Here is an 11392-nt window from a genome sequence, read left to right as displayed (position 1 = left end):
AGGGTTATTTCTGAAAAATTGGAAAAAAGAGGTATTTTTAACTTACGAAGGAGTGAACGGATCTTAATGAAATTTGATGTTTGGAAGGATATCATGTCTCAGAGGCCTTGTTTTAAATCCCGACCGGATGCGGTGAAGGAGAAGTTGGGGGGGGGGGCTAAAATATTGGAAAACGCTTAGAGTGGAGGGATCAGGATGAAACTTGGTAAGAAAAATAAGCACTATTCCTAAATACGGGAGTGACATAACCGGAACGGATATGCTCTCTTTGGGGGAGTTGGAGGGAGGGTTAATTCTAAAAAGATAGAAAAAATGAGGTATTTTTAACTTACGAAAGAGTGATCGTATCTTAATGAAATTTCATATTTAGAAGGACCTCGAAACTCAGATCTCTAAGTCCCGACCGGATCCAGTGTCAATAGGGGGGGGGGGGGAATCTTGTAAAACGTTTAAAGCGGAGAGATCAGGATGAAACTTGGTGGAAAGAATAAGAACAAGTCCAAGATAGGTGACTGACATAAACGGACCGGATCCGATCTCTTTGGTGGAGTTGGGGGGGGGGAGTAATTTTGAAAAATTAGAAAAAATGAGGTATTTGTAACTTACGACCGGGTTACCAGATGTTAATAAAATTTAATGTCTAGAAGGATCTTGTTCTTTAGAGCTCTCATTTCAAATCCCGGCCAGATCCGGTGACATTGATGGGAGTTGGAGGGGGAAACTGGAAATCTTGGAAAACGTGAAAAACGAGATATCTTACGAATGGGTGATCGGATCTTAATGAATTTTGATATTTAGAAGGACTCCGTGACTCAGAGCTTTTATTTTAAATACCTACCGGTATTAAGCCTCTGATTTTCCTTTTAAAGCAATCTATTGATTCTTAGAATTTTGCTAGAGCTCATACCATATGAGTTCTTGGCTCTTGGCTCTTCCGACCTCGTCACAAGTGCCATATGAGCTTTTAGCTCTTGTTTTTAGATTATGAGCAAGCTTTTGATTCTGTTGATAGGAGAGCTTTAGCAAAGGTCTTATCCTTATATGGTATACTAGACAAATACATGAAAGCGATTAGTGCTCTGTACGAGAATAATACTGCTGCGGTTAAGATAGGAAATGAGGTTAACAGCTGGTTTTGTATTAAATCAGGAGTTAAGCAGGGTTGTGCTCTATCCCCCTTTATATGGATCATTTTGATTTACTTTGTCTTAAGGAGTATAGTAAATGCAATGGGAGACCACGGAATCAAATGGGGAGGAAAAACTCTCCTGGACTTAGATTATGTTGATGATCTAAGCTTCCTAGATGAAAGTGAGAGCAAAATGAATGAACATTCAGAGGTTTTGCGAGTTCAGGGTGCTAGAATAGCTTCGAAAATTAATGTTAAGAAGAATAAGTCACTAAGGCTTGAAATAATTGAAGATGAAAAGATGACGTTGGGTAACGAAAAGATTGGTCAGGTAGGCAGCTTCACTTACATTGGTAGTAAAATTAGTAAAGGAGGTGGGAGGTGGGAGCAATATTCTAATCTAAAACCAAGATTAGAATATTGGAAGTTACGATGATGACAGTGGTAAAATATTGCTGTGAAGAATGGGCGCTCCGAAACGCGGATGATGATTTACTAGATGTTTTCCAGAGAAATGGGCTAAGGATTGTTCTGGGTACCCGGCTGACTAATCGTATTTCCAACAATAGGCTGTATGAAAAGTGTGTTTCAATCCTGCTTTCTACGGCTATAATGAAAGAAAGATTGAGATGTTTAGGGCACGCTCTGCGGATGAAGGATGACAGATTGCCGAAGATTGTCCCTTTCGGGTATCCGTCTAGGGCTAAACGGAAAGCAGGTCGTCGCTGTTTGGGGTGGGAAGATGTCATAAAGAAAGATCTAAAGGAAAGGGAACTTCTTGGGAGGATGTAAAGAGGGAGGCTCTGAATAGATTGAGATGGAGGAGGTAGCTTTGTTGGCCTCAGGTGGCTTGGTGCTGTGGTGAGTTGTTAATAGTAGTAAAAGTAGTAGTTTTGATCAAGAAACGATGAGGTGAGTTTTGGCCGTTATTGGAGGGGTGGGGGTGGAGGAGGTCTACAATCATACAGTACAATCATAAGGAGATTCAAGTGTGAAGATACACCCAGTTTGCCAAGGGAAATAGTCGTAGACTAAAGCATGATAGACAAAATTTGGAAATTGGAATGTTTTTGACTTGATTTGCTTTAGGCCAGTTGTCTGATATTGGTATTCTCTGTGGAAGGTTGCTCAGAAAGTGAAATACATCTTGAAACTGCTGAGACTCAATTGGAATTTTATGCTCAGGGTTCTACTTCCGAAAAAAACTTTTCATAAAAAATATTAATGACCTTTACAGCCTAGGCGCGCTAGCTGGCTTTAAAGAATACATTTTAAGGATATTCAAATTTTGAGTCCTCCTGGCCGAATGGTTAGTGCTCCGGACTTGAAACCCAGAGGTCAGTGGTTTGAGTCCTGGCGTTGCTGCTTATTTGATTTAAGACGGAGTCAATGGTGTGACTCTATAAGCTCAGCCGGAGTCAACCCAGCTCTAAATGGGTACCTATAGAAATCTGAGGAAAAAAAACGGGATGTCGGATGTTGCCCCCAATCACGCATTGCACTCTCGACCGAAGGCATCGAATCAGGAGATTGGTATCCTGCGCAGCACAGACTATTGGCTAGGCATGCGAAAAAAGTTTTTATACCCGAATTTTTAATCTTAGAAGCCTGCTAAGGCCTTGATAAAAAAAAAAAAAAAATTGAAGTCCCAAATTTATATAAAGGTCTATTTGACCTAAGCTATGTGCCCATCGGACTTTTGGATCGCTTTTGCACCAAGTCTAAACACTGCTCGTTTTTCAATCAGGTTTCGACTCGGCTCGTTTTTACTTTGATTCATGACTTGCCAATTTTGCGAAAAGTCAGGACAGCTCATATCAAGTCAGTCCACAGCTTGAACTTAGCTCATATTTACCCTGATTATACATTAATTTACAGGGTAAATATACTGATATTTACCCTGATTATCGAGATAGTACATTTGTTTTTGTGTTTGTCATTTTCTAGTATAACTAATTTTACTTTGTTCTGAATCATGATTTGGCTTGTTTTATACCTAGTCAGGACTTTTTATGATATTGAGAATTCTCGCATGACCCTGTTTTAAACATGGTGCAATATGCCTACCTTTTTGCTAAAAAGCTGGTGTTGAGGAGGGATGCAGGCTGCAGAGATCACAGAACCAATTTTTACTTACAATCTACATTAAATCGCACAGATTATATTCTATGCGTTCTTGTTTTAGCTATTTGAATATACCCATATGTCCTACTAAGTTATTTCAGTGAAGAACGGGTCAATTGCTTATCTTACGGCTGTTACCCTTGTGGCTGCAGAGGCTGCATGTCCCTCTCCAAGGACAGATTCTGAACTTTTTGGTTTTCGGAGTGATCTTACAACCAAAGTGTCCGAACGAAAAAGGGCAAAGAAGGTGGACAGGTTGCCCTCCGATAACTTTAGGTCCTTCAAAAGGGTAGTAGAAATTTCTATTTTTAGGTTCTATTTCTACGGTCATCTCTTGGCCTGTTTTGGCTATGATGTAAAATGCGGTCGGCAAGGATTTTACAAGTTTCTGCAATTTCCAATAACTGTTTTGCGTATGTCCTCAACTAGCTTGTCGTGTAATCCAGAACACGTATGCTGCCAGTTGAGAACTCGTGGTAGGCATCGAAAACGGCCTGGTCCGTTATTTGTTTTGAACAAAATATTTTTTTTTTGCTGTCAAATGTAGTAGATAAAGGGTAACTTAAGCAGTTTAAGAATCTGAGCTCTTTTGTTTGCGTTTACACCGTAAATCAGGCGTATTTGTTTAAATAATTACAATAATAGCTTTATAATTTTGTTAAATTGTATGGTTCTGGTATGGAAAAGAAAAATCCAAAAGTTCAAGTATAATCTTACTTCTATGAAACACTTATAGCTATGTATAAGACGTCTGATCTCTTTAAATGTCCAACCTTGAAAGTTGATATGAATGCATGTGCCTACTTGTTATATTAATGTTTTTGTATTTAAGTATTTCAAACTAAACATGATAGTTGGCATACTTGAGTTTTAGGAGAAATAGTCTGAATCCCGTGAAAAGTGCATCTAATTTAATGTATTTTTTCGTTAGCGAGAAATATCTCCATTAATGCTCAAAAAAGAAAATACAAAACTTTTGTAAAACCCCTAAAGCTACTGCTTTTTTAAGGGGTTGTTCCTGGTAATAAGAAAGTAAAAATTAAAAACCAAAGAAACATACGTCATGGTCACCTCAAACCACGCCAGCACACTTCAGTGAGCCGAGTTAGAATCTATGGCGAAGAAACCGAAGAATTTCTGGTTGAGTTCGGAGTAAAACAAGGATGTGTCCTCTCTCCGACTCTGTTCAATTATTGCATCGATTGGGTGCTTGAAAATGCTCTATCGTCTTATCCAGGAGCGCAGGTTGGACAGAATCTCTCGCTGACTGACCTCGATTATGCGGATGATGTTGGCCTCCTGTCAGACCCTGTAGAAGCCCAAAACATGCTTGACAGCGTTGTGGCCTGGGCAGATCTGATCGGCTTGAAAGTCAGCACAGAGAAAACGAAATTCATGGCTATTAACCACGACACAGGACCATTCCCACTAACTATCAACCAAGTTCAGCTGGAAAAAGTCAACTGTTTCACATACCTAGGCTCCCAGCTTTGTACTGACGGATCTTCCGACGCTGATATCCAACAGAGAATACAGAAAGCGCAGACAGTCTTTGCCTCCCTTCGGAAACCCTTATGGAATCGCCGTGAAATCAGTGTCCAAACGAAAGTTCGAATTTACATGGCACTAGTCCGCACCGTTCTCCTTTACGGGTGCGAAACATGGTCGGCAAAACTACAACAAGAGAATACACTTCAGGTGTTTGAGCATACTTGTCTACGAAGAATTCTCAGAGTACAGCTACGTGACCGTATCTCCAACGTGAATATACGTCGAATGTGCAATATTCAGAGGGATGTTGTGCTCACTATTAAAGAACGTCGTTTGAAATGGTTGGGCCATGTATTGCGGAAACTGCCAGAGTACCTGCCTCGCCAAATACTTCTAGTTGAGCCTATTAGCTACTGGAAGAAACGCCAAGGAGGACAGAGGAAGAACTGGTGGAACCTGGCCAAGTCAGACCTTGAACCAATAGGGGGTTTCAGAAAATTTGGTCACAGATGGTCAACACAGTGGCTCGCCTTTGCAGAGCAGCTGGCACAAGATCGATCAACATGGTCCAAGAAGGTCTCTAAGATCATCGATGCCGGGCGAGGTGGAAACGCCTGATTCCCGCCACAAGCACAAGTACAAGTAAGTACGCCAGCACACTTCAAAGCCCCGAAGTACATTTATTTTCGCAACTGAAAATACACCTGCATAAAAAAAAGCTCACAACCTTATATTTTCTTCTTCTTCTAAGTTCAAACAATCCAAATTAGCATCTCAGCTCAGTTAACATTAATTCAACGAATTCTAAACAAAAACTAATGACAATAGTAACTATAATAATAATAATAATAATTTCGAATTAATTAATTATCAAATTCGAGACTCATAACTAGACAGAACATTTTGATTTACTAATCTTTTGAAAGACTAAAAATCTTCTATAATCATCAAGCACCAAGGACAGTGAAAATGAAATCTGGTTGAACTGTTTAAGTGAAAAATTTTTAGTCATATATATATTAAAAAATTAGGAAATTTTTTAAAATAAAAATTACTTCCATATGCTGTTATGCAGTTTTTGATAATAATAGGTTCCAACTTAAAAATGAGAAACATGGGCGAAAATCAGCAAAAAATAAGCTAAAATCTAATGGCTGTAAGTATTTTCCGATGAGGTGGCCTTCCTTCAAAGGTCCTAGTTACGTTTGGGATTCAACAGACTTTTAATATTTGATTTTACAAACGAAAGCCGTCCTCGAATTAAACTAATTACTTTTGCTTTTATTTTTTCGACTCAACGTGGCAACATTGACGAAAATGTAGATCTGCCGTAAATATTTACAATCTTATAAAAACCAAAACATATATCTTAGAAAATCTCAATTTTCAGATGCGAATAGACCTAGATGGTCCGAGGGAGTAAGCAATATTTTATTTTGATGACATTGGTACTGTGTCCAGCCGTATTCATCAATTTTTTTTTGTATTGTGTATAATTGAAAAAGATGATCAGGTTGACATTATCTTGAGGACAACTAAATCACTACAAGAATATGTAACATGATGTTGCAATGACGATGCTTTGTTAAATAATCCTTCAAAACATCCAGCTACTCCAATTTGGGGAAATATAGATTGGTGAACATACAAAAGAGTATTTAGTTTCCTAAGCTGGTATTAATTTTCTTGTAACACCTCCTAATTGATTCATCTAGTGACCAAACCGTCAGAAATTGAGCAGTATTAGTTGAATTGCCCTTATCTGCTTTACTAAAGGTGAAAATATTTTAAGCCAAATGCTTTTACAATGCAGAATATATGGATTTCAATAAAGAAAAGCGAAGAAGTCGCAAAACTTTTCAGTGAAAAATGAAACGCTTTAGCTTATGTATTACACCGATATTGCTAGCTATTTCTGCTTAGAATGTTCGAACGCTCCTTAATTGTAGCAATGATAGATGGTAATAAGCTTACCTAAGCTATGGATGTCAGGTGATTGATTTTTTTAAACGATAATTTCCACAGGACCTTTGCCTGTCATCAGAAATTGTCGAAATTATCATTTGAGAAAATCAATCACCTTACATCCATAGCTTAGGTAAGCCTATTACCATCTATCATTATTATATATAAGAGTCAGGTTGACCTCAAAGAATAAATTCTCCGTAATTGATAGATTTTCATCTAGATAAACTCCAAGATATTTTACCTACGGTACTCGCATAACCTTGCTGGAAAAACTTTAATTGGTTTTGTATTTTACATTGTAAAATATGATAGACGCTGCGTACAACCAAAGTTGAAAAATGACATCCCTATAATGGTTTTAGATCTATGACTTATTAAATAAATAAAAAAAACTAGTTTTTTCAACTGAAATTAAGGAGCGACATTAAAACTTAAAACGAACAGAAATTACTACTTCTGTTCCCTTCTCAACGCCCCGCTCTTTACGCTAAAGTTGACTCTTTCTCTCAATTCTGCTTTATTAAACAGCAAAAACTTTAGCGTAAAGAGCGGGGCGTTGAGAAGGGAACAGTTCTTTCATACAAGTAGTAATTTCTGTTCGCTTTAAGTTGTCATGTTGCTCCTTACTTTCAGTTAAAAAAACTAGTTTTTTCTTATATTTAATTTCTGAACGTTTTTGAATTTATGCATGTTTGATTTTGGCTCTCCGCAGATAAATTATTAACATGAAATTTGGATATTAATTTTTTTTGGCTAAATAACTTTCTCTTAGTTTTGTTCAGACGATTTTGAGAAAAAAGGGGTGGAGGAGGAGGCCTAATTACCCACCAATTTTTCGGCTACTTAAAAAGGCAAATAGAACTTTTAATTTTTAATGAATGTTTTTATTAGTGAAAAATATACGTAACTTAAGAATTAACTTACGTAACAAACTTCTGTGTTCTTATATTTTTATTATGTATATGAGGAGGTTTGTCCCCTCCTTAATACCTCGCTCTTTACACTAAGCTTAAATTTGGTCCCAATTCTATAAGAAAAATTCATTGAATGTCTCTTCCCCCATGACATATTCCTCCAAGGAGAGATCTCCCCACATATCCCCCTCCCCTCAACTCCACAAGCCGAAAAATCCCCCTGAAAAAGTCTGTACACTTCCCAATAACCATTTCTGTACGTAAACACTGGTCAAAGTTTGTAACATGCAGCCCCTCCCCTGGGGACTGTGGGGGAGTAAGTCATCCCCAAAGACGTAGTTATTATGGTTTTCGACTACGCGGAACAAAATGGCTATCTCAAAATTTTGATCCATTGACTTTGGGAAAAAATTAGCGTGGGAGGGGGCCTAGGTGCCCTCCAATTTTTTGTTCACTTAAAAAGGGCACTAGAACTTTTCAATTCCGTTAGAATGAGCCCTCTTGCGACGTTCTAGGAACACTTGGTCGATACGATGACCCCTGGAAAAAAACAAAACAAAAAACAAATAAACACGCACCCGTGATCTGTCTTCTGGCAAAAAATACGAAATTCCACATTTTTGTAGTTGGGAGCTTAAACTTTTTGCTGTAGGGTTCTCTGATACGCTGTATGCGATGGTGTGATTTTCGTTAAGATTCTTTCACTTTTAGGGGGTGTTTCTCCCTATTTTCCAAAATAAGGCAAATTTTCTCAGGCTCGTAACTTTTGATGAAAATGACTAAATTTGATGAAACTTATATATTTAAAATCAGCATGAAAATCCGAGTCTTTTGATGTATCTTAGCATCAAAATGTCGTTTCTTTGAGTTTCTTTTACTATTGAGCCGGGTCGCTCCTTACTACAGTTCGTTACCACGAACTGTTTGATAAAAAAAAGAATTATCAACAGGATATTTGATTGATAATTTTTGAAACATCCATTAAAAAATTAAAACTCTAAAACTAAGTCCTTCCGTTACAAAAGAATAATTTTTTATAATTTGCAATTTCTACAACATATAATGCTTGATTCTTTCCGTGGAAGATTTAAGCGTCTAATAGGTTGTCACTTGAAGGAAAAGATTAGATAATGGTTTTGTAGGTTTATACTTCGTGCTCTGTATATGGCAAATTATTGCTTTTTGGATAGATATTATATCTCTGTAAAAAGAGTTCTGATAAAGCATTAACCATAGCTACTTTTCCTTCTAACTGATGAAACAGCCTAAATTCTACATTATTCTAACTAGGCAGATAAAATATAATTGACTACCAGCCTCGTTCAACCAGGACTATGCAAAAATGAACCTTGCTTCAAAGACATGGACATGGTTTCACGTTTGGAAAAAAACGGATACCACTCGTACAATGGCGCAATCAGAAAATAACTATGGGGTGGGGGTGCCTGGTGATCCCTGGGCCAACCAGCAATAAACCTTAAAAATACCTTGGAAAAACGGTATTTTAAGGTATTACTTATAAGTTTATTTTAGCTCTTTGAATGCGAGTTTTGAGTAGGGACTAAGGAATGGATAGCAAAACCGAGCTGATTATATAAGATTTGAAAACAGAAAGTAATTTTTTCTTGAGGGGGGGATAGAGCCCCTTTATCCCCCCCCGTGAGTGCGTCCCTGCACTTAGATCTTTTGAAATAACTTTTATCTAAATCCAAAGGCTGGTGGAAAACGATTCATCCATCTTAAATCTTATAGCATAATTCTTTTAATTTCAGGTTTAATGGGCGGGGTGTTTTTTTCTGTATCCCATTCTTGTGATTGCCTTCAATAAGTTTTCTTTTGTGTTTTGTGATTTTTGTTTATATAGGTTGTATATATTCTTGTGAAAAATGAAATTTAATATTTTTCTTGTTCAAAGCATCTGTGAGCGAATCACACCTCGTTTAGCTCACGCAAATGCCGCGGTTGTCCTGTCGGCAGTCAAAGTTCTAATGAAACTGATGGAAATGATGTCCCTGGATGCGGATTTCGCTATAAACCTTACAAAGAAGTTGGCACCCCTTCTTGTCACTCTTTTGTCAACAGAACCTGAGGCAAGGTTGCTTTTGTTTGTAATCCTGTCCATAAAGGTATTAGTCCATGTCCTCGTCCATGAATTTCATATCTAAAAAGAAGAAATAACAACGAGTAAGAATTAATTGCGCTCTAAAAAACAAAAACAAACTTACTTTACATTCATAAGTACCTTCGGTAGACCTTACACCTGCATATTTTGTTCACCTACGGGTCCAAGTCTCCACCTTTCATAGTTTTGTAATTTGTAGGATCTATAATTTTTTATAGTGTCTCATATTCTCCTTACAGCTTGTTAATTGCTTATAAATTTTCGAATTTGTTTCCTAAATCCTTGCGTATATGCCTCTGACAGAACGTCCTAAATATAGCCTGGAATAACGCATAACAAGTAATGCCACTAGTCTGAACGAAATATTTTTATACTGGGTTCTTTGATAATATCATTTTCATTAGTTTTTTTTGTGCTTATTTAATGTCGAATAGTATAAGGGTGTAAAAATGGTGGGACCTTCTGAAATTTTGGCGCTTAACCTATTTTTTTAGACCTGGATTTGGTGGAATCAATGACTACGAAAAAGTTGATGAAAGTTCAAAAATTCTGTTTTGTGGACTCTAATCTACTTTTTTTTTGGTTTTGCACCAATGACATCTGAGTGGAGGTCTTAGCCGAAATAATTTGAATTTTTTCCTTGTTTCACTAGCTGTAAATTCCTTAGTTTCTCAGTTTTCACGTATTTTCTTTTATTTAGAATTTGTGCTCGTTAAGAAGGACTTGCGTGTTGATACCTTTCCTGTTTTTCTCATGTTCAGATGCTGATTTCTCAAATCCTTGACTGGCTGTAAAAATTCGGTTATCGTTAAAACATGTTGAATGACAGCAATCACTAACCGAACCTACGTATTCACAGCTCAACCAGTATTTTTGAAAGGATCTATGCTGGATTATTTTGTTATTCTAATATAAGCTCGGGATTGGATCTTAGAATAGAAAGAAATCTCTCAAATTAAGCCTGAGTAGACCAAATTTGATAAAAACACTTGAAAATTTTTTCTTGGATTAGTATTCAAGCACTGGGCGCACTATTAACTTTATACAGTCACAAGGATATTTCCTAAAGACAATTATTTATTTAAAAAAGAAAGGTAGAATGTGTTTTTTATTAAACGTTATATAATTTTTTACGATTTTTTTTTTTTTTTTTTTTTTTTTTTTTTTTTTTTTTTTTTTTTTTTTTTTTTTTTTTACCGAAGGCAAGACTTATAAATCTCGAAAAACTGTACTCTACCACTTATAGCGAAAGAAATTGACAATTTGTTGGATTAATGTTCACACTTTGTATTCAACCCCAAAAAAACTCATGTCATCAATATAAAAATGAATATCAATCAATCAATATCTTTATTGCCCAAAAAAATGCACAAGGGTTCAATATGGAGTAGATGACACGACAAAAAAAAGAAGAAAAAAAAGAAGAAGACACTCACAAAGAAATATAAATATATACTGCATAGAATAGATTCAAATATTTGCACTAACACAGCAGGACGGAGGCTGTATGTCCTAGATTAGAAAAATAGCGACCACGACGCTGCTCAGCCACGGTTTGTGGCTCAGTTAACCCGTAGCCTAACACTAATCTGTTGTTTCTAGCCCATAGGTGTATACACAAGAGAAATTTCACGAAACGAAAAT

Source organism: Artemia franciscana, chromosome 12 (assembly GCF_032884065.1).
Source record: "Artemia franciscana chromosome 12, ASM3288406v1, whole genome shotgun sequence".
Taxonomy (NCBI): domain Eukaryota; kingdom Metazoa; phylum Arthropoda; class Branchiopoda; order Anostraca; family Artemiidae; genus Artemia; species Artemia franciscana.
The sequence above is the reverse complement of the archived record's forward strand: the minus strand, read 5'-3'. Positions refer to the sequence as shown.